We start from the raw sequence: 26004 nt of genomic DNA on the forward strand, positions 1-26004 counted from the left end.
TTAATTTACATCCCTGATCATGGATTTAACATCTAGAACAAAATTAGCCATCTCAATGGCTTCATTCAAAGCATTCTGTGGCAGGGAATGAATCTAATATTCTGGGCTGATTGTCAGTGGTAATGTCGTGGAATATCACGATGAATCTCTCTAAGTTTTAAGAAAACTCTCGGAGTCTTGAGTTCCAGATGCCAAAATTGTAGTTTATTGAACACCAACAAACATGAGACCGGCCAGCTGTCCGTTCTGACTCTATCCTCCTGAGTTCTCAGTTATATACCTTTTTGTTATCTTCTTTATTTTCTTAACTTTTATTTTCTCTTATTCTTTTATTTTATTATTTGCTTATGTTCCTTCTTTTATTGCTTATATGGTTTCACTTTATTTCTTCTCAAAACCATCTATTTGTTTATTCATGCTTTATGTTTGTTAGTATAATCTTATTTTGTGAATTACAAAACTTTTCTTAAAACATGGTTATACCTCACATACTACTTATACATACATCTTGGGTACAAAGTCTAAACTGGATAATAAGATAATACATTACTTATTTCTTATACATACAGCATGGTCACAAGTGTTTAAACTAATGCATTCATTTTTCTAATTATTTGCTTTATCATGCATTATACTTTCATTTTTGATTACATATGTATTTCAACATGAGCAATACATTGCTTTCACATAAGTAATGCATCATTATCTATGTCTATATTAGCAATACACACTTAAGTTTTGTATTCTGCTTTATATCATGCATATCTATGTTTCCCTATCCAAGTCTGCCCTCTTAAAACAACGTTTCCCAATAATGTGCCACTTCAGATTTCAAGTAAGGAATATTTGCCTCCTTGACTGACACTTTCAAATGTCCCTTGTATATATCTATCTCATCTCTATGGTCTGCTTTACAGAGTGTAGTTATGTGATCCACAAATAATTTAGGATCTATGTTCCTAACCGCAACATCCAACCAGTTAACAAATGGCCACTCCTGTTCTATTTCTCCTAAATTCACCACTTCAGTTAAGGCTCTCATTAACTCCTTCTTTTTTGCAGTTAATTTTCTCTTCTGCCCTGCGTAATCTATGTACTCTGATTCTTTCCAAAAATGATCGCTGATTCCCTTTAACTCTATCAGCGCTCTTTCCAATTCTCTCTCCCACTCTTCAGATCTGCATTGATCTCCAACTTTACAAAACTTCGCTTGTCTCTGCATTTTTCTCTAGTCTTGTTCACTGTAATGGAAAACTTTTTGCCTTTTCTTTATCTTTTTCCCAATTATTCTATTTTTTCTCTTCTGAATCTCCCCTTCCCCTCACTCACAGAGCTGTCCGTTCAGCTGACCAGTGAGTGAGAGCAAGGCAGGGAGATATCAGAGAATCCGGTGCCATTTTGCGTCTTTATACTTTTTCAACAATTGTTTTATTCAATTCACTGTTTCAATTCAATTTCCACTTTTGCTCTCATTTAGCATTTCCTTTGTGCACCTGATTCTCTGTATTATTCTGCCTCTGCACACAATACATCATCAACACTGCAAACATGCATTTGAATAAACACAAAAACAGCGCATTTAGTACCGTAAGCACACATGCACCAACAATAGTTAGTCATGCACATTATTCATTATCTCAAACATGCACATAGTTCAACATTTCCCCGTTTTCTACACAGTCCGGGTTCCGTCAAACACTTCAATAAATAACTAAATCTAACACCTGGAGGAATTTTACTGAATTTCACTTCTCCACCCGTGTTATGATTTTCACCTGTACAGGATTTTCAGCCACTCTTCTGGCAAAACCTTGAATAAATGCACCTAACCGGGAATTTTCACGCGTCGCTTCTCGACTCACCCCAGGCTTTTTCTACCTTCTTCAAATAAACTTTCTTAAACTCTCTTTAAACAATCCCACCCCCCTATTTTTGAAATCTGGAACTCGCCTCTATTTTAGCCAATTAGTTCAAATTATTCTATGTCCGGACTGGCAAAAGTCTTAGGGAAGCCACTTACCGGGACTCGCTACCACAGATCACACAAAAACACCTTAAGCAAAGATGCTTACCTCAGTTTCTGGCGCCAGTGTTTCTGTGCGATTCGTGCAAGCCGTCCCACCAGCGACCTCTGCCCCCTTGACCTCAATGCCAGCCCCACGTTGGGCGCCAAAGATATGTCGTGGAATATCACGATGAATCTCTCTAAGTTTTAAGAAAACTCTCGGAGTCTTGAGTTCCAGATGCCAAAATTGTAGTTTATTGAACACCAACAAACATGAGACCAGCCAGCTGTCCGTTCTGACTCTATCCTCCTGAGTTCTCAGTTATATACCTTTTTGTTATCTTCTTGCCCATTATCTCTGACCAATAGAATAATTACTCTTGTCTCTTTCCTTCGCCACCAATATATTCTATTTTCCTCACTAATTAAATATTGGTGGAAAATCCCCCATCTAATTATTTTTTAGAAAACATACATCAACTGGTAACTCCACTTATTTTTGACATAAGTCATAGTTCATGGTAAAAGTGCATCAATTTTAGAAACACCTGTGTATGAGACAAACAGCCATGTCCCCATCACATACCTTTTACCTTTGCCCTACATTTCAGTGTACCCTCATAATGAGGCGGCCTTGTTTGTTCATACACAGTATCATTTGATTAATGAAAGAAAATACAAGCTCCAAAGATATTTAACTCATCAAGGTAAAACACCATGCCAGAAACATATCATATAAGAGATATCTAACTTATTAAAAGTGTTTTCGTAAGAAGTGCATCCTGTATTTTAATGAGACACACCATATATTTTAGAGATACGTGTCAGCATAAAGGAAATACACCAAAGATATATGTCAGAATACTACTAATTAACAGAAACAGCAAAACACCAGCTGCAAAAATACAAGACACCATTCATATAATAACTGATTAAAGAAGTACATCCTGTATTTCAAGGTTGTATACCATTCTTTGTGTTCTCTGCAGCATCAACACTTTTAGTAACCTCATATGCTCTCTCCTGGCTCACACAAAGGCCTAGAAACTCATATAAGTATTTTGATATCTAAGAATGATTATTATACCATCTAAAAAATGATTATTCTACAATAGTAACAGGAGTGAAAACATGGTAAATAGTATTTAGAGGGGTCTTCTCCAGATCGGATCTGTCCTTCACTAGGCCACAGCAACAGGTTCACCCAGCAAAGGTCTGGGAGTTTATATCTGTGACCCAGCGGAGGGCATATGTCAGGTCAATGAGACTGTTCCATCGTGTTCTAAGGAAAGAGCCACAGTGTGAAGAGAACTGCAGAATACCTCGCTTGCCATGAGGAACTCAGAGTGAGAGACACCTAGAATTGCAGCTGTTTCGGCGGCTGTGGACTGATTCTGTGGAGTAAATTCAATTAAATGAATGAGAATTATAATCATTTTCACGTTCAAATATTCTGAAGATATAAAGAACATCTAACGTATAAACCATTTCATAAAATTGTGACTAATGAAACTATCATGTTCAAGTGAAACTTTATAATCAATATAGTACACATGAAACGCAATGTGATGTGTAACTATGGTGAAATAGAATACCATGTGTGTAATATGGGAGGCCAGAAGTGTCTCAGTGCAGCCTCCTCCAAGAAGGGCGTGGGACTCCCTCAGTGTTAGTTGCAACACATGTTCTGCTCTCTGATATGTCATCTGTCCAACAAATGGAACAAGTGTTCAGGATATGATGAATGAGGAGTGAAAGATGGAATAAATGCAATTAATTTAAATTTTTGGCTGAACTATCCCAATAGTGCAATTTACCCGTTGTCTGGTTAAATGGCTCCATTAAGGCAAGACCAAGTCTCTCCATCACGACAACTTCATTTCCCCTCAAATAATGCTGAAGGAGTGGGTGCACTACTCTCTGACATGCAAATAAATTCACATTATCCTTAACAATTTGTTCCCCAAGCTGCACGAGCTGCTGAAGGATATCAAGTTCTGGGTCCACCCCTCTATGGATCTCCAAATTTGCATAAACGTCTGAGAAATCACCTGCAAAAGATGTGCTGAAAAGCACCACACTGAAAGGACCAGAGGCCTGATGTATAAACGTTGCGTACGCACAAAATTGGCATTGAGATGTGCTTACGCGATTTTCCACGCACATATCGGTATTTAAACAAATACATTTGCCGTAAATATGTGCGCAGGCGCACCGGACGGGCACTCTTGATTGTGCGTTCGCACTCTTTCACTGGTGTGTGTGAACTGGCGATTTCAGCTGGATAAATAATGAACTGAACAGACTGATTTTGAACACTGATTTTCATTTAATTCACATTTAGAACAAAAAAGTATGTAGTTAAGCACTTGAAACAGAAGTAATCATTATCAATCCAATAGTAGGCTAAATCACTTTTATGTAACTAATTGAAAAGGCATTCAAATATAAGTTGTAAAAGGGAAATATTGGTTTGTAATGCGTTTGGAGAACTTTCCCGTGTCATCATAAAGAAGGAACATACAGTAACTAGAAATGGCAGTGAAGATTTCTTGGTTTGAGATATTTTCTGTTCTATTACAATAATGTACTGAGATAAGTATAGCATTTGAATAAAGATTATCTGTAATGCGATGCGCACTTGTCTCTGACTGACATGAAATGGCTCAGTAAAACAGACAGTAGTTATAAGACTGTTCGACACATTCAGTCAACCTCAATGGAGAGGTTGCATGGGATGGAATACAGGAAGGCCTGTGTGATTAGTGAACTGAATGCGCCTCCCTTCTATTTAACATGCAGGCTGGTTTGCTGTTGAGCATGGTGCAGGCCAGTACAACTAGTGAATCAGAACAGCTGAAGTCCACTTGGACATTACAACCACACCTGTCTCCAAAAGCTGTTTGTATACATTGGATGCTGCAACAGTCCTGAGGCCATATTTCTGTGTGTGTTTGATAAGTTGGAAAGTGAAAGTCCCCATAAACAGCCCACAGTCACTGTAATGTAAGGTGTGATGCTGAATGGCATTTGAGATCAGTTTGAGAAGTGGTTCAGACAAAACAACTCTATTGAGCAACACTGTGGAGGTTGACGTTATCAGCACGTGACCCCAACATTGTTGTGGATTTTTTCAATTTGCCAGTAGGCCCATAGCCATTACTGAGTATGTCTCTTACACTAAAAAAATCGAGACACAAGGCACAGAACAGAACGCAGGTGTCGAGACGTTTTACGTTCTTTCCATGTGTCACAGCGTCTGAAAAACACACTCCTGCGCTAGACACTTTAAATACAGTGAGACGGTCAAAGGCCATTCATCTAGCGCGTTTATGTATAAAATAAAATCTATATAAAAAGATGGATCCTAACAACTCATGTTGCTCATTTCTATTCCAAAAAAATAACAGTACCTTGCGTGAAATGTAGTACTGTGAGTGAAGTTTAAAATGCGAGCCTAGTGCATACCGCAATGTTTGACGTTTTGTTCAGTCAACTGAATATATAAGAAAGAAATGCCTTAAAGAGGTCCTTTAATGCTTTCATGTGTAATATAGCTGTTTGTGCATAGAAAAGGTCTGCAAATTTACAAAGCACAAAGTCCACGCCAAAGGGAGTTACACTCTCCCACAGAAAACACTGCTCCTGAACTGCCTGAAACACCTGGTTTGCAGTCTAGCCATTACTTTTGTGACATAGCTATTCCCGCCTCAGGAATGCACTGCTCAGGAATGTGCTCGTCAGGAAGCATAGGGAGCTGAATCTCAGTTATGGTAAGCGGCGTTACATTTCCGACAATCGCTCAAATCGGAAAGTGGAGGCTTTAAATAGACAGGAGCTACAACAGAGTGTTTCAGACAGAGGGGGAAAAGAGGTGCTGCAGCAATGTACAGTATGAGGAAAATAATGTTTTTTTTTTTTTTTTAACATTAAAGTATGTAAACCTATTCAAGTTGACCCCCAAAATAAATTATAAACCTGTAAATGAGCCTAATATGGGCTCTTTAAACCATAACACTGTACAGTAAAGTCCTGGCAGTCTGTATTTATGTTTTACACATGGGTCTCATGTGCTATCCAAAATGTGCCAGTTCTAATAAAAAATTTAAATCTAAAACAATAACTGAATTTGAATTCACTAACTGTAAACACTAAGTGTGTGACTATAATTCAGTCCTACAGTCCTGCTCGTGGCTGTGTCTCTATAGCAACTTGTGCACTGGGGTCCTAACGTGACAGGGCAAGTTTCAAACTGTTGGCGGGAGACAATTTTGAAGCTTCTTTCATTATTGTTGTTTCGTTAAAATCTTCGAGTCGTTTTCAACAAAAATGTAAAGTAGTTATAGCCAATTAAATTATAAACAGTCCCAGAAAATCGTTCAGGAAAAGAGTGTGTTGACTATTTCACTTCCCTTTTTTTGTTATATTTTTATTTTTATTTTGTACTGTTCCATTAAACTGCCGCTTTAGTAAACACGAATATTTCACTATAAGGATTTGGGTTTCACTAAATTAGGAGATTTTAACCATATTTTGGTTGTCTGTGGTTGTTTAGCAATGTAGTCAATGTATGTAAACGTATTTGCCACTGGATCTTACTATGTAATCTTTTATATTTTGTTTGTTGATAGTAGACAGTAACATGTGTATTTATGCATTTGGCAGACATTTTTTTATACAAAGCAACTTCATTCAAGGTTTACATTGTATCAGTTTATGGGTTCCTTGGGAATTGAACAGCCTTCCATGATCTTGGCATTGCTAGCCCAATGCTCTACAAGTTGAGCTACAGGAACCCCAAGAAACAAGTAGACACTTGAAAATTTGTACACACACACACACACACACACACACACACACACACACACACACACACACACACACACACACACACACACACACACACGCATGTTGGTCTACCTATCATTATGAGGACTTTCCATAGACATAATGACTTTTATACTGTACAAACTATAGATTCTATCCTCTAAACCTAACACAACCCTTAAACCTAACCCTCACAGAAAACCTTCTGCATTTTTACATTTTCAATAAAACATTGTTTAGTATGATTTTTAAGCGATTTGAATTATGGGGACACTAGAAATGTCCTCATAAATCACATTTATAGCATAATACCCTTGTAATTACTAATTTGTAACTTACAAAATTGTCCTCGTAAATCACACACACACGCACACACACACACACACACACACACACACTTGTTGTGTTTCCATGTTTTATGGGGACTTTCCATAGACATAATGGTTTTTATACTGTACAAACTTTATATTCTATCCCCTAAACCTAACCCTACCCCTAAACCTAACCCTCACAGAAAACTTTCTGCATTTTTACATTTTCAAAAAACATAATTTAGTATGATTTATAAGCTGTTTTCCTCATGGGGACCAAACAAAATGTCCCCACAAGGTCAAAAATTTCGGGTTTTACTATCCTTATGGGGATATTTGGTCCCCACAAAGTGATAAATACACGCTCACACACACACACACACACACACACACACACACACACACACACACACACACACACACACACACACACACACACACACACACACACACACACACACTTTAGTAGATACTATTCATCTGATTTGACTTTACAATGCACAACTTGCAGTGACAACTACCCTTGAGCTACAGTAGGTCAGTTTAATGGTGCGATGGTGATGAATCAAGATCTTTCTCACAGGAACTGTCCTTCTTTCTTCTTAAAATTCTTCTTAAAATCACTGATCATTAAATTTTCTGCCACCATATTTGCCTTTTATACCTCTTTGTATTATTAGATAACCAAAAGAACACATGAAACATATAGAAAGGTTTTCGTAGCTGTTTGTAATAAGTAAACATAGTTCATTTTACAAACACTAGAGGGGGCAGTCATCTCAGCAATGGTCGGTATCAGTCACAGGTAGTACAGTTCAAATCAAATCAAATGTAATTATACAGCACTTTAAAACTACAGAGTATACCAAAGTGCTGTACAGTTAAAAGAATAAGATTATTCAATAGACTCCATATACATAAAACACACATTAAAAACACAATTTTCTGTAGCATCGATCTGTCAAACTGTAAACATTATGTAGTTTACAGAAGTTAGCTCCTAATTTTCATGTTCTTTGCCCGTATTCATTATGTATTTGCCCTGCATTTTGTAACAAACAACACACACACACACACACACACACACACACACACACACACACACAAACATGTTTTAATTGCAACATTAGGTTGTATTATATGTTCCATACCAGCATAGTCGCTTAAAAAAAAAAAAAGACTTCCCAGGTGATGTCCCTGCTTGCGGTTTTTATAATCATGCGTCTCTCTATATCCAGCTGAAAGTCTTTCCCCTGTTTCTCTCTAACATACATACTAGACTGGCCCTGTCTATTCATCCTCTGGCCAGATGAATGAATGTCAGTGCTAATGAATATCAGATGTTTCTATTAAGCACTACAAAAGCCACAGGTCTCTTTTCTTGTGGATGTGTCATATAATAAAGCTTTAATTCCAGTTTCTGGATGCTGTTGTGGATAACACATATCCATCCATGTTAAGTGCAGACTTTGGCTACATCTTACTCATCATCATCATCATCATCATCATCATCATCATCTCTCTCTCTCTCTCTCTCTCGCTCTCCTTTTTTTTTTGTTTTTCATTGTGGGAGAGCACCACTTGCTAACTGCACCCTCCCAGTCTGCACATAATGATACTGTTATATGTAGCTCTCTCTGAGAAAGGAACTATCATGCCCAACAATGTGACCACAGGGAGACATTTAAACCAGGGAAGCAAACAATACCATCAGCTGGCCCAGTTCTCAGCTCTGCTTTGCAGTTAAATTGTATTCGCAAAACTTTTCTGACCTCTGGCTTCCATGCATGGTAATTAATAATATTGAGAGGCTTTGAGTGCATAATCAACTCCCTACACACTTAATCCTCTGATGCATGAATTATTAAATCACAAAGGAAAATAAAAACTTTGTTTCTTTGTTAATTTAAAACAAGAATGTAATTATTTCAAATTTCTCAATTACAATAGAAGGTAATGCTAAATATCCCATGATTTAGTTGGTGCATCACCACTTTTGTCGCCATGAAATACAGTAATACGTTTACATGGACACCTGAAAGCATTTGTTCGGTTTACATGCACTGTATAAGTAGCATACTCTTTACTCCTGTATACATGCACCTTGGCCAATAAGCAACTTTCTCCCCAACAACGTAATTTCCCCGCGACACTTGCCTAAATAACAAACATGGGAACAGAGGAAGACTTCACTATTTTATTCTTTGTTGCTTCACTTTATTTTCAGATATTCCAGAGTTGTTGCTGTGCTTGTTTCCACACATTTCTATCGCAATCTGCAGTGGAATTGCACTTCAAAAGTGGGGTTTCCATTTATTTAAACTCTGGTATTCCCTCAATGTGCCAGCACATATATGTGAAACAGTGATGAAAAAGTGGTGTTTATAAATCTGTATAGTTTATAGTGTATGTGCTTTTCCCACTTTACTCCCAGAATTGTTTTGATGACTTGTTGTTGGGCTCCATCCTATGAAATTTGTTATTCAGTCTGTTCCTAGCAAATACGCACTCTTCAAAAACCTGTTTGAACGCCGCTTGTGTGTCTACATGGCCACATAAGCCAGAAGCCTCCGGCCGGAAACCTCCAAATGAGGGCAGAATCTCCAAAAGTTGGCAGGGTTACTCCAAAAAGCCTTGGCCTATATCTTTAATGGCGATTTGGAACTCACACAGTTATACAGCAGTTATACCCTTCTCACATAAGTAGCTTTCCCGGAAGAAACCTTGGTGTGTTTAATGCTTTCTCTTAATCCCTTAAATGGCATAAGAAATTCGGTGTTCTTGTTTAGATGGCATTCCTTCTTGTTTCAGAACACAGAGAATTTTACGGCCCCAATATGCTTCCAGAGAAGTTCTTCTTCGTTCAGGGTTAAAAAGAAGTTCAAGACAGCAGAGCAACGGTATACTGTTTGCAAACATTCAGACACCTGCCACACCACTGTGAGAGGCGTTTAGAGAAGCATTTAAATACGAGGAATGCAGGACGCACAAGACTACATGTAAACTTAACTAATGACATTAAATTCCTAATCAACGACTTTATGCCTCATTCTATGAGTAGAATTCACATGAGGTCAGTAAAAAAAGCAGTTTTAACCATTTGATTATGATTTAAAGTAATGCATAAGCAGTATAATATTTAATTTGTCTTGTTTACATTCTGAATTCATGGTGCTAATGTGCTAATAACATGCTATACATGGTCATAATATGTGCCTATTTCACTCTGTTATTGTAATTTATGATACTACTGCAAAATTGGTGTATAAAAGTGTTAATATGCAAAAAACACAAAAGAATGATGATAAGAGAGCATATCAGTTTGGGCTGATGTGTGAATGGCTTTTGCTGCAGATGGTATGAGTGAATGGGCACTTATGAGTATTTGAGTAGATTTGATTCCTTTTGTAGATCAAATAAAACAAAACAAAACAAAAAAATATCATGTGAATTGTCATGGAAAATGTCTCTATGCAAAAGATCGTACAGATGTAGGTACATTTGCACCAGCTTACTAATAACTGCACGCTAGTTTGTTAGTGTTGACTGATCTTGACCGACTGAACAGGGATCAGCTTTTGGCCTTAAAGTAGGTGGAGCTTTAGGTCACACCTGTTGATGACATGGACCAATGGCAGTAAGAAATTGTTTAGCAGCCAGTAGGAAGTTTTCTTAAAAGTTAACCATGTGAGCTTCCAGGGGGAAAAAAGTCATACAAGTTTGGAAAAATGTGATGGTAAGTAAATGATGACAGAATTGTCATTTTAAGGTGAACTATCCCTTTAAAATTATTTTCCAAGCCTTGAAAATCATGGAAATTAATAAAATCTTAAAAATCATGGAAAAATCACAGCTATTTAATAGGTCAAAAAGTGCAGGAACCCTGTATATAGAATTATGGGGATCAAAGGAATCCCCCGAATTGTAAAACAAAATGGCTTTTACTGAAGTGAACTCCATGCATCATATGTGTGACCGATCACTTGGCCTATGAATCTATATCATCCGGTCTGTGTTGCACCAGATCAGGTTTTGCTTTGTTCCTAGTTGCAAATGCCATCTTTCCTCTCTGAAGTGCAACTCTGATAGGCAAAGAAATGCTCCTAAGTAAGGTGACTCATGCTTCAAGTTGAGGCCCTGACTCTCTGGCTAAAGAGTGTGTTCTCGTTTTTATGGTCTTTTGAAAGTTAGTCTTGTCTAACTACCTCGATAGACCAAATTCTGAAGACTTGAGGACGTAAAACGCATCTATGCGAGTTTTGAGAAGTGCTGCAATATGTAGATTCAACATCCTCTTAACTTTGGGACCAAAGCCAAAAGAGTATTCAGAGGTATGCTGTTTTGACTTGGGCCAGTAAGTTACTTAGGAACCACATAGAACAATCTAGCTACACACTAGCAACTGCCTTCCAATACACTAATACCCACTTAGAACTCCTTAGCAACCGCATAGCAATTCCCTGACAACCACCCAGAGCACCCTAGCATAATGGCAGTGAGTTTTGCACTGCCATTAGTGAGCTCCACTCACTTTCTTAAATTTTTTTTTTAAATCTAGTTCAACTTGTTTGTGTTTCATGGCTCTCTTTCCCTTCAAGTTTCACAGCACCAATGCTGACCCTCTTCAGGAAATGCCAGATGACTCACTCCATAAAAAACCACCAAGTCAAGACCAAGGTTTTAAGCTTCTAATAGGCAACGACAATTGATCTAAAGAGTTCCCCTTAGGCACGGGAGACTGTTTGTCGACCTGCAACTCTCTGAGAGACAAAGAAGGATCTAGACAGAGAGGGGAGTTTTATTGAGTGAGACTATTTCTGCCACACACACTCACACACACTCACTCACTCTCTCTCTCTCTCGCTCTCTCTCGCTCTCTCTCGCTCTCTCTCTCCATAAAAATCTGTGGCTGGTTAATGTTAGCCCTGGAGCTAAGTGCAGAGAAAGGGGTTGTAGTTCTCACAGCAGTGATAGCAGTGGTAGAAGGGCAGGGATGTGGTGGAAAATGGGCAACTGCTGCACAACTGCTCCTGGGCCGACGGCCGACACTAATCAAAAAGAGAGGGCAGGTGAAAGTACAGTTAGGGAGGGAGAAACAGAGATAAGGGAAGGTAGCAAGGGAGCGTCTTGGGAACTGCAAATGATGCATAGCAGAGGCAGGAAGAAAAAACAAAAGCAGCCCGTGTTGTGATTGCTTCATTTATTGACTCAGCGATTGAAGGCAGAAAATAGAACAGCTTAGCATTACAACAGGCCTGAGCCGTGGACTTCGGTCTGAGCACAGTTTTGTTTTTATAGTTTCTTTGGTTTCCAGTGCCTTTGTATCTTTTTTTGGCAGGTCATTCTGATCAGATAAAGAGAGAAAGGTATAAGAGTGAGTTTAATCAGGAGGTTCTTGACACACAGGAAGCCTCTGGTGCATTCAACAGATCAATTAACAAAAGGATATACTGTAGAAAAGGGAAAAAAAGTAGTTGTTGTTTGACAGCATTACAATCTCTTTCCCTTGCTCTTTACCTCTTTCAAGCCCTATATACAATGATTAATACTGCTCTTAGGGTGAAGACCAAAAACAACAACACAAGCTCCTATTGGAAAGGAATTTCCTGGACACAATATCACTATTCCTCTCGAAAATGACACAGAAATGTCAAAGACTTTCATTGCTCAACCCAATTTAAGATTTGTAGAAATTTGCAGGTATTTAACACATTCACACATAGAGGATAAACAACCTAGTCCATTTTAAAAGGTAACTCAGCAAACAAAAGAAACTCCGCAAACAAACCCAGCTTGTGCAACTTGAAAATATATCTGCAAGAAAGATGATCCTCGATACCAATTTCAATACCACAGCAAAAATGGATAAAATATGTTAGCCCATTTTAAAAAGTTAAATATCAAATGAATTAATTAAATAAAACAACTGCTTGTTCAGTTCAGTTCAATCACCTTTATTTAACTAGGATAAACTAGATAAAACTCATTGAGATAAAATGTATTTTACAAGAGTGATCTGGCAGCAAAGACACTATGAAAAATAATAAATCATATTTCCATCAAGTGTTTTTCAATTAAGTCAACATCAACAGCATCAAAATTGTGTTTAATAAAATGAATTCATAAAACATTTATAAAATAAAATAAAAATAATTGCATTTCAACATACATTGCATTTTTCTTTAGCAAATTAGGTGCTAATATAAAGATCTTCACAGCATAAAACACAATATGTTATGTGTCTTATGTTTTGTCAAATAAAGTGCTGCACAACAGAGCATCACAGTATAATTGAAAACATTGATTAAAAACATCTATTCAGTACAACAGAAGTGAATATTACATTTTACTATTAAATATTCACACATTTCTGTCGCCAGTTGAATCAAACTTTTATTCCAGATAAGCAGTTATTGCTCTATTGTGATTTTAGCATATGAGCAGCTTCACACTTTCACTGTAAAGAACGCAGAACATGCAGACAGTATATTTATTTAATTCAATTGCATTTGGGGTTTAAACATCATACAAGGACCAATCACGTTTTAATTAGATTCATTGTGCATTTATTTTTTCCCCAAGTACGTCAAATTAATCTGTAAGCATTTGAAAGCAGTCTTATGTCAGTCAGACAATGCACATGTATCAAATTGAGTCGATGCTTGGTACTACCTGTACTTGCAGAAACAATGGTATCACAACATCTTTTTAATTTTAATAATTTGTAATGAAGTACTGGCACTTTTGACATTTCTAGTGCAGTCACTGCAAATCTCCCAGTATGGGGTCTCTGTAACTTATAACATGACTGTCTTGCTCCTTGCAAAAACATCCAATCCAAGAGACAAGAAGTTTACAGACATCTTCCCCCGCCCCCTATATCTTTAACACTAACGGCACAAATCCTTCAACAACCGAGTCTCATTGTCCTTTCTAAACACTTTACCTAAATATCTATCATCATTCACTCCTCCTCATGTTGTTCCATATCGGCTTGACTTCATATGAAACATAAAAGAAGATGTTTGGCTGGAGGTTTGGCTCATTCACTTCTTTCCATAGTTTAATGTATGGAAATAGATACTATAGAAGTGAATGGTGACTGAGGCTAACATTCTGTGTAACATATCCTTTTTGTTCCACAGAAGAAAGTCATATGAGTTTGTAACAACATGGGTAAGTGAACTATCCCTTTAACTTTTATATTTTCAGACAGACTCCCATTTTAGGCAAATCCATTTTACTGTTCCCTCAAGCTGTCCCATAGTCCGGTTTTTCACACAGGGCCTGGTGAAAAAAACAGACTGAAAATGCCTCTCTAACTCTGGGAACATTCCTGCAGTCATTTGTAATGGCATATTTCAGATTTCGAACAGAAAGTGGAGAAAACAGGACAGCATACAATAGCGCAGCAGTTCCAGAGGCCACTCCTGCCAGCATATGAAGACACATCATGCGATTGTCATCGCTGAGCTCCTTTTCATTCCCTGATTGACAGTTCCTGTCCATCCCCTCCAATGCTTTCCCACGCCACGGTAATTGTGGAAGGCAGTCAACCGAAACCACTGGTCAGTTGCAAAATGGCCACAGCACAAAGAAGTGAGGAGAAAGCCGCCCAGTGTTTTGTAAAGGACCTGCTGTCCTCCACATAGACACATAGTTTCCTCCTCATACATAAGGATTCCTCTGTTTCCTCTTGTAGCTTTTGTCTCTGCTTGTCTGTGAAGGATTAAAGGGATAGTTCACCCAAAAATGTAACTTCTGTTATTGTTATCTCGCCGAACCTCTATGACATTGTTTCTTCCCTGAGGCACAAATTGAGATGTTTGGTAGAATATTATCCTCAGTAACATTCACTTTAATTTCATTGCATTTCACACGCCACCACCCAAATATAGCCACTTATAATTCAAAGACACATCCAAGAGTCTAGAGTCTAACACAAGGGGGCAGCCTGTTCTTCAAGTTCAGCATGGCTGTGTTCAATGCTAAACTTACTCTCATGTACACAAAGCAGCAAGTAGAGGAAAAAAATGCTTTTATGTAAAAACAAAGCTATTTGGCCATAGCTGCCTGTCTCTGTGCTAATATTGTGCCATAATCATGTTTGACTGGAGATAAATTCAGATGTATAAGACAAATGAGAATGCTGGAGACATTTTATTTACTCAGTCGCTGTAGAATCCTCCAGTATGGTATAGGGTTGCACAGTATACCGGTGCTACGGTATTACGATACTAAAGCTTCAAATACTGCCGGTGCCACAGTATTTTTTAAATGGTAGTACCATTAATACGACAGAACCATAATTGTATATATGGTAGGAAATATTATTTTAGCTAAAACCTTCATTTGAATCAGACCTATGTCTGCAATAACATTAATAATGTAGTCTTTTCAAGTGGCACCCCCTTCACGCAGTGCCCTTTAAGAGCGCAAAATGCTGTTTACAATTTGCCCCTTATATGGTATTGTTTATTTTTTATTGTTTATGGAAATGTGACGAGAAAAGGAACATGGTTCATGTTTATTTTTATTGTTTAAAAATCAAAAGTTGCACTCATTTATTTTTTTCAAATGCATGGAGGAGTTAACTTCTCACTTATGTTCAGCTGCATTTCCCAAAAGCATCATAAGCCTCAATAGATTGTAGAAACCTTTGGCACCAATGGTTCCTTCAATCTACTTAATCTTGCGATGCTTTTGGGATGCGCAACCCAGATCGGTTTGATCACGTCTCAGTGGCGGTGTGTGTGTAATCTGCATTCGCGCTGCTATTTACAAGGTGAGAGGGGCTGAAGTGGTTTTAATAATGAAACAGTTTCTCAAAGCAGTCTTTTCAACATTAAAATATCAGTGTTTTTATGTTACCAACATTATAACAAAACAAATAATGGAGTAAAAGTTTAAAGCTGTATCCGTTTGAACTGGCCGTTTTGATGCGGTGAAGGTTTTTTCTTTTTCTTTTTTTTTTTGTTCTCCATCAAACTAAGAATGTATTAGGTGACAAGTTAGTCCATTTGAGCCTTCTCCCAGTTCATCCATCAGTTATTTTCACCACTCCCAGAGCAACAAGTGGAATGGCTAGTTTCTAAGAATCACTATGACAAACTGTGTTAAGAATTAACATACTATCGTGTGGTATCATGATACTACTTGGTATTGTGATACTTTAGCTGGTATAGTATCGTAAGATATGATTATGGTATCGTGACAACCCTAGTATGGGGAGACGTAAATCATCACTTATGGGAAGGGAGAGAAAGACACAGACGAGATATAAAACAGAGGGAGAAAAACAACACAAATCAAAAGTATTACCCTCCCTCATACCGCCTGGTCTGGGCCACTTCACCTCCTCTCCAGAGCTCACTAAAACACTCACTTACTTACGTTTTAGCAGAGCATTAGCAGGCACTCTCGTAGAATGGGTTTTGCACTGTCATTATTTGTCATTCATGTGTATCTTGAAAAGGGGAATTTCTTTTTGGATTGAGTCTTCAGGATCGCAAATTCCTCCTTTAGCTGCTCTCCTCTGATGTCATTAGCTTGTCCCCCCACTGTCATTTAAGCTGCATCCCTACAGCATCAATGTGGACACACATAGCTTTGCATTCAGGTGTTGACATGATTCAGGGCAGTTCTGGCTCCTCTCTGTTCTCTTGCAGGTGGTCCTGGAAAAGCCTGTGTCAGAGGCTGAAATGGACCGGAGTGTAGCGACAGGCTCGCTCTTGCGCTCATGTGTAAAACATAATCAGGCCGGTGTGAAGTGGAGATGTAACAACCACTTAAACGGCTGTGATGGCTCTGGATCTCGCAGTCGTCTGTGACTTATTGTCCCTGATGTGCTGACGTCGTGCTCCAAGATTTCCGATCTTCAGATGATGTTCTGCAGCCCTCCGAAATGTGGCCCTTATTAATACAAGCTGTACCATGTTCCTTTTCTCATCACATTTCCATAAACTAATAGGTTAACAAGGGCATCCTTTGGTAAACTGTTTCCTTTAGCCATTCTGTTACTCCTCAGCATGGCTAAATTTTGAGTTTAGCTACAAACTTTGGTTTTAACAACATCGTCTTTGAGATCAAGTGTATCTGGTTACTGACATTACTGAATGTTAATGAGATACGTTTACAAAGCTTGTAAAAGTTGTGGGGAGAGGGGCGGGGGCAGCAATTGCTCAAAGACAAGAGGAAGGGGATGGTGTGACTTGCCTTTAGCTATGGATTTGTATGTGCCATTCAAGCAGCTCGGATATGACTTCGTTTTGTGTCTCTCTCTCTCACAGATACTCTCTTACTCTCTTACTCTCTCTCTCTCTCTCTCTCTCTCTCTCTCTCTCTCACATACTCTCAGTCTCTCTTTCTCTCTCTCAAAGTGTGGGAACTTCACTGTACTGGTAGATCTTCACATATCGCCCTCAGGCATTCAAGGCAATGCCAGATGGTTCTCTCCGGAGCACAGGAAGGCACGGGAATGAGGGCGTGTTTCTGTTTGTTTGTGCATGTGCTCTTCACCCTTACAAAAAATAACTGCATTTTTTTAACTGTAGTACAAGTGTGGTAAATTGGACGCAGTATTACTGCAGTACTGGAAATAGCTGGAATACTGCATCCAAATGACCACACTTGTACTTGAGTATAGAAAACTGCAGGAATATTGCTTCCAAATGACCACAATTGTACTGCTACTGCATTGCCACACTTGAACTGCTACAAAACTACACCTGCACTGATGCACATCAGCAATGCACTATTTCAAATTAAACATTCACTAGCAAATATAAAAGTATAAAATAAACAGGTAAATGTTTATTGTCAATGTCAAAGGCATACATTTTCACAAATTATCAGAGCAAGTGATAATGTGATACAGTACATGCAGTACACAGTACAGTACATGACCTCTAAAATGCGGTACTGTCATGTATAGAACACCCAGCATTGGCAATGTCAATTTTTCATAGTTAATCACAGATCTTGATAGTTCAGAAATATGACTATACATATTTATTTTCCTGTCAAAATGCATTTAGTTCCTAATAAAAAAAAAGAGAAGAAAACAATATGAAATGAAAATTTTCCAAACTTAGCCTTTTACAGTATAAAGATAGAAAAGCACTAAAATAACACCAAGTAACATGAAAGGTTTCCCAAAGCCTAAGTGTGAGGTAAACATATTGAAAGAACTTGTCCCCATAGGTTTGCGTATTCATTGCAATGCACAGTAAATCTTTTACACCCTCTTCCTCCACACTATTAATTGCCTGACAGGCTGTGGCTGTCCACTATTCTACAGCAATTGTGAAGTCACATTCAAATGATTCGCACCGCTTTGAACTCCACATGAAAAGCGCTTAGTTTTGAGCCCTTTTGTACGCTAATTGTTATACATGGGGCTCGACGTCCCGAGAAGGAGTGAGAAGGCCTCGCTTCACAGCTAACATCATTCATACCAGACAATAAACTTTGACTACACATCGACGGAATTAACTTTTAACCAAGTACTTTCGACGTAAAGAACACCTGGACATACCAAATACACGAAAGTACACCTCCAATTTGTGCTCAAAGGGCTGGTGTATTGATTAAATATTCAGAGTAATCCAATAGCAAATCGATGTAGACTCAAATGAGGATAAATGGTTTTTAAGGCATTGTCGATAGACTCCATGAAGTTCCTTTCATTTCACATTCTGTCACTACTCACCAACCTCTCTCATGTATATATTTGTTAGATTAGATTTATGTTTAGAATAGCAATAAAGTTTATCGGTATTCAAAGATGATTTGACTGTGGTATATTTGATGAATAATCTCGTCACTCGTGTTTCTAAAAGATTTCACTTCAACGCTGTACCTGAATACGTGTGATATTCTTCTCATTAAGCCATGAGAATAATATTACTTCAATAAGTGAATTAATCATAATACTGTACAATAGAAAGTGTGAGGGGATAAAACTAGACTTATTATTTGAAATCGATATAATATGGTTTCAATGGTGGAAAAGACAAATAATCTAGTTATTTTTCATTTATCTAATTTATAATGGTTATCGAACGTGACTAATTCCATTATATATTTAATGACAAAATAATGTAGAATAAGGATAGTTTTATTAGTTCATTGCTCACATATTTTGAGACCCCAAATTTCCTTACATATTATGGTGAGAACACGGACACTAAATGTCCCCGTCTACACCTATCTCTAAATTATATATATGTAATATCCTACAGTCATATGATAATTATTTTATGTTACGTATGGTTGTCAAATATAGATACGCCTCCATCGTCATAATTTACAGCAGGGATGCTCATAGTTCTATTGAATGACATCTACTTTTTCATCATGTTATTGCAGCAAGATCTACCATGAACAATAAAGTCTATACATTATCACAAAATTACCAACATTTCAGTAGTCGGTAGGGAAATTTTACGATTCTCAATACCAGCTTCAATACCACAACAGATAATAACACTAACTAATAAAATATTTATGTTGTCAGAGACACTGGTAATAACATTAACATTAGATAATTGCCACAGTCTAAGTAATTAAAGGAAAACCCTGGGGAGACACCCTCCATGTTTACCTCATTTTCCCCACCTCATTGTCTTCATAAGTTACATGTTTTCATTGGCCCTGGAGCCCAAAATGCAGAAAGGCTTAGAATGATTTCCCCTCCTAGGTTCACACAAATAGTGTCCTGTTAAATTTGAGCTCCTTATAAAACGTTTAGGACCTTTGTCACCTGTGAATATTTAGCCTTGCTTGGGAGGTTTATCTTTGTGCTCATGAATGTAAATGTATGTGCAAACTTGCATGTGTCACAAACTTCTCCTGCTCACCACCAGAGGTCTCCCTCACCCGAATTCTAGGAGCTTGTGAACTACATTTCCCAGCATGCCTACCTGGACTGATTACACTCACACCTGTTCCCAATTTCAAGGACTGTTTAAGCCTGTTCTAACTAGAATCAATGCGAAGTCTTGTTTTGCCATGGCTAACATTTCTTACCGTTTACACGGTTGATTTTGCCTGCCTGTGTTTGACAACAGCCTGTTTACCTCTTTCCCCGCCAGCGTTTTTAAAAAAAAGTTGCCAGCCACCGCCAGGGTTTTTGACGATTTTCGCTAAAATTTAATGGCCCGCAGAATATTTTCTTCCATGAATATATGAAGATGCTATATATCACAATAAAGATCTGAGCCTCTGCTTTTAGGCAAAAAAACGATTTTATTTTATCTTCATTTGTTCTTTTTTTATTGCGACTTGAACAGAGGTCGGTTTTGTCAAAAAACAACATTTCATACAAAAAGCTGATAAAAAGGCATGTTTATGTCTGATATTTTGAGCTTCTCAATACTCCACTTCTTCATGTTTGAGACGATCGCAGTCTGTTTCTTTGATCAAAGAGTTGCGTACTCTTTCAAAACATGCGGAGGGGTCTTCCTTACCGTATAACACCTAAAACACGGAAACCCGTAAAATTCCGTGTTTGGCGGGGAAGCGTTTTTTCATAAAACACGGAAAATTCCGTGTTTGGCGGGGAAAGAGTTACACCCAATTTGATTCTCTGATGCCTGCCTTTTGATTACATCTTGTTCACCTGGATTTATACTTCGATTGTTTGCTGTCTGCCCGGAACCTTGCCTGTTTATTACCACGTCTCTCATCTGTGTACCCTGTTCTATTGCTGGAGATTATCCTGCCTGTCTGTTTATGATTTGCACCGTTTCTAATAAAGCGTACATGGATCTAAACCGCAGTTCATCTGAGTCTGTGTTACAGAAGACTTCGCCAACTACAGAACCAGCGGCGCTCTTCCAATTGTCTACAGAGCTTTCCGCTCAAGCAAATATTGTGGTTGTTCATCAACAACAAGTCACCTGGCTGACTGCTTTAATGGAGGATTTAGTAAAGACCTTACAAAACCTCCACATTCCTGTATTGGGCCAACCACCACAGGCATTTCAACATGTTCCAGTAAATAACCCCCCCTCTCCGAACACCTTGCTTCGTGGGTTGGCAGTTTGATGGAACATCATTTAAATGCAAGGAATTTTTGATGCAGTGTTCGATGTTTGTGAAGCAACAACCCACACTATATCCCTCTGATGACATTTGCATCTCTTTGTTTGCTCCTTATTAACTGGAAGGGCTCTGGACTGGGCAACTGCTATATGGTCTAATGAGGGATTGAGGTTTACCACGTTCAATAATTTTCTCCAGCTTTTCCGAGAAGTGTTCGAGCATCCCGAGGGAGGAAATAATGCTGGTGAGCTTTTACTCTTACTCCGACAGGGGAAGGTCACCGCTCTCATTCCGCACTCTCACCGCTCAGACAGTGTGGGTAGAGGACACACTCAATCTACTTTTCTGAAGGGGACTCAGTCTGGAGCTACAATCTGAGCTTGCATGCCACGATGAAGGGAGAACCTGGACCAGTTTATTGACCTAGCCATTCGCCTAGATAATCTCATCCGCTCACGAAGACCAGTCTACTTACTTCCCTATGGTCACATCGCAAACCATATTCAGCACATGTGAAACAGAACCCATGCAGATTGGGCATGCACATCTGACAACGGAGGAGAGAGAACACCACATGAGGCAATGTCTGTGTTTATATTGCGATCAGGCCGGACATCTACGTGTAACCTGTCCCTTACTGCCCACCAATCATCTAAACCCGCGGCGAGTAACGTCATGATTCCACTGTCACTATAACTGGTTCTCAGAACATAATCACCACTCAAGCCATGATCGATTCAGGTGCCGCAGGCAATTTTATTGATGAAAATTTAGCCAAGAGGTTTGAGATAACACTATTCTCCTGTGAATCTCCTTTGACAGTGGCAGCATTAAATGGACGTCACCTGGGGACTGGGCACATTCATTACACCAATATCGCTCTCTAAGTTGCCATGATTCACACAGAAAGGACGTGCCTCTATATCATTAATTCGCCACACAACCCTGTAATTTTTTGATTACCATGGCTTCAACAACACAACCCTCATGTTTCTTGCTGTGAAGTAATAATTTCCCGGTGGGACTCAACTTGTTTCTCCAGCTGCCTAAAGCCAATTTCACCTGTTTCCATTGGAACCACTAATGTCACAGAGTACTTCTGAGTATGATGACCTTGTTAAAGCATTTAGTAAGGCCTGTGGTGGCTGTGCCATTGAACTGTTGCCAAGTTCACTACACTACTACGAGGGAGGATTTTTCCTTTGTCTGAACCCGAGGCTGAATCTATGAGACATTACATTGAGGGGGAACTGTCAAAGGGTTTCATTCAACCATCCATCTCACCTGCGGCAGCCGGGTTCTTCTTCGTTGGCAAAGAAGGATGGCGGGCTCCGTCTTTCCATCCATTACCTTGCTCTCAACAACATAACGGTAAAGTTCCATTATCCATTACCTCTGGATGATACACCGCAAGATACTTCACCAAGCTCGACCATCGCAGTGCATACAGTCTCATTCGCATCTGGGAGGAGGTTGAATGGAAGACAGCATTCTCCACATGCGATGGCCACTACAAATATCTGGTCATGCCTTTCGGATTGGCTAATAGTCCTTCAGTGTTCCAGTCGTTCATAAATTATGTGTTCAGAGATATGTTGAACCAGTGGGTAATTGTACATATCGACAATATCATTTACTCAAACTCCCTGGAAGAACACATCGCCCATGTCAGAACAGTCCTTCAGCGTCTAATCCACCACCAACTCTGTGCTAAAGCATCATTCCTAGGCTACATCATCAGTTCAGAGGGGCTGGCCATGGACGACAACAAGGTACGTGCAGTACTAAACTGGCCTCAACCCACGTCCGTGAAGGAGTTGCAGTGCTTACTGTGGTTCGCCAATTTCAACAGACAGTTTATCTGGAATTTCAGTTAATTTGCTGCTGCACTGACATCTATGTTAAGGGGAGAGGGCACCAAACTGTGTTGGTCTACAATGATCCTCCAGGCCTTCAAGATCTTGAAGACCCATTTCACCTCCACCCCCATTCTGCACCATCCTGACACCAATAACCCATTCACATTTGAAGTAGACGCCTCCAACACGGGGATTGGAGCCATATTTTCACAACAACATGGTATGCCTCCGAAACTCTATCTTTGCGCTTATTTCTCTTGAAAGCCATCTCCTGCAGAGAAAAACTACAATGTGGACAACTGAGAATTACTGGCAATGAAAGCAGCTCTTGAGGAATGGTGACATTGGCTGGAGGGGGCAAGACATCCTTTCCTCATGCTAACAGACCATCAAAGCATTGAATATTTATGCTGGCCAAAAGACTGAATCCAGGCATTTCAATTTCACCGTTACATATCGTCCTGGTACATATAATTCCAAAGCCAATGCACTCTCTTGTCAGTTTAAGTCTGACACCCAAAACCAGACTTCGGAACCTATCATTCCCATGTCATTAATCTTAGCTCCATCCAATGGGCCATCATGATAGAAATCACCCAATCTCACATTCAGGTCCCGACTCCCCATGAACATCTGATAAGACCTACATACCATGGCTCCTTCAGGAAAAGACCTTACAATGGGTCCATACCACCACTAGTTCTGGACATCCAGGTATCGCAGCCATACTTCAACTGCTTCAGGAACTGTTTCTGGTGGAACACTATGCAGGCTGAAACCATCTCTTGAATCAACAACTGTCCCACCTGTGCAACGAACAAATCCTCCAAGCAACTTCCTGCAGGACTCCTTCAACCCCCATCATCCTTGGTCTCATATCACCATCGACTTTATCACAGATCTCCCTGTCTCCCAAGGTAATCCCACCATTCTAACTGTTATTGATTGTTTCTCTAAAGCATGTCGACAAATCCCTTTGCCCAAGATTCCTACAGCCTTCGAGACTGCTGAACATCTTCTGCATCAGGTGTTTTGCTTCTATGGACTACCTGATGACTTCGTCTCCGACAGGGGTCCACAGTTTACATCTCGGTCTGGAAGGCGTTCTTTCAACAACTCAATGTTTACATCAGACTCACTTCAGGATACCATCCACAACTGGCCAAAAAACGGCCAGACTGAATGCTTAAACCAGGAGATCACACGCTTTCTTAGAATGTATTGTCACCAGAATCAAGCTAACTGGAACCGGTATCTGCTGTGGGCAGAGTATGATCAAAATTCCCTTCCGAAGTCATCCACGGGCATGACCCCCATTCAATGTGTGCTGGGATTTCAACCCCCTCTATTCCCCTGGTCAGGAGAACCCACAGAGCTACCGGCCATCAACGACTGGCTACGGCAGAGCAAAGAAGTGTGGGACCAAGCTCATGTCCATCTCCAAAGGGAAGTTAGGAGACAGAAGGAACAGGGCGATCGTCATTGATGCCCCAGTCCCAACTACACACCAGGTCAATGGGTTTGGCTCTCCACAAGTGACTCAGCCTCAGATATGTGGGACCTTTCAAGATTCTAAGACAAATCACTCCGGTATCTTATCGCCTTCAACTACCCTCTAACTATCTATTTTCTCCCACCTTTCATGTTTCACTGCTCAAACCCGCTGGTGGCTTGAGAGAGGAGGAGGAGAACTATGATCCGAACTCCCCGCCCATAATCGTGGATTGCGAGGAGGCTTATCTGGTCTGAGAACTCCTAGACTCCAGATGTCGGGGGTCACTCTCTCACCACTGAGTTCCACAAGACTTATTCGGAGAAACCTGCCCCTCGATCCCGTGGGAGACCCCGCCGTCGAATACCTCCTCATGTCATGAGCCACTTATTTAAGCGCTGTTCTAACTAGAATCAATGCGATGTCTTGTTTTGCCATTGCTAAAATTTCTGAGCATTTACATTGTTGTTATTGCCTGCTTATGTTTGACTCCTTCCTGTTTACCCACTGTTTGATTCTCTGCTGCCTGCCCTTTGATTACGTCTTGTTCACCTGGATTTATACTTTAATTGTTTGCTGCCTGATTTGCACCTTTCTAATAAACCGCACGTGGATCTAAACCCCAGTTCCTTGGAGTCTGTGTTCCAGCATGATTTTGTACATGCAGGAAGTGGGCTCTCTCATTAGAGATGCAATGGAGCAAAAGGTGAGGTGGTTTCAAGAGGACAGACACCTGAAGATCCAGGCCAAACTAAGGAAAGATCTCACTCTGACCTCACTGCTCTTTCTAGGATTCTGTTCCTAAATCTAGTGAGCTGCCTATGTAGGCAGCTTTTTTAGGCATCATAGGTGTGTTCCCAATGCAAAGGCTGTGCCAAAAGGTGGGCAGCATAATTATGCTTCCTTCTAAGATACATTCTTTTAGCCAAAAGCCTGGGGCAGCATCACATGTATCCTTCATGGAGAAAACAATTCCATAATGTGTTTGCTATATGCTCAGTGAAAAAAAAAATTTGTTTGAAATTTTGAATGATGAAAGAGAAATATAGATTATATAATGTGGCAAATCTGTAAATGTTGAAATACTCACTGTTTCAAAACTATAGCCACAAGATGTAAACAATATGTGCCTTAACATGATTTAAGTGTGATAAATTTGCTTACTAACCTATTTCTTTGTGAATTTATATCCAAATGTATAACTTTTTTTTCATGGCCCTAAAACCCTAAAACGACTGTAAAAGTGACAATTTAAACAAATGTACACCTTAAATACACACATTTAAAAAATGTTAAGCTTCACATATCTGCCTTTAAACCCAATTATTCTGCAATTAGTTTGCAGTTATTCACTTCATTTTTAAGAGCTTAACTGAACCCTTGATTTTTTATTTTGAGTATTTTGACATTAGCTTAACAACATGCTAATTCCAAACTTTATTGAAATCAATTGTGAGTCAAGTG

The 26004-nt window shown here is 39.3% G+C and overlaps 1 pseudogene; it reads right to left on the reverse strand.

The window, feature by feature from the left end:
- LOC127660316 (molecular chaperone MKKS-like) lies at nt 1-22532 on the reverse strand (annotated as a pseudogene).
- Nucleotides 22533-26004: the final 3472 nt, after the last annotated feature.

Source organism: Xyrauchen texanus, chromosome 20 (genome assembly GCF_025860055.1).
Source record: "Xyrauchen texanus isolate HMW12.3.18 chromosome 20, RBS_HiC_50CHRs, whole genome shotgun sequence".
Classification (NCBI taxonomy): Eukaryota; Metazoa; Chordata; class Actinopteri; order Cypriniformes; family Catostomidae; genus Xyrauchen; species Xyrauchen texanus.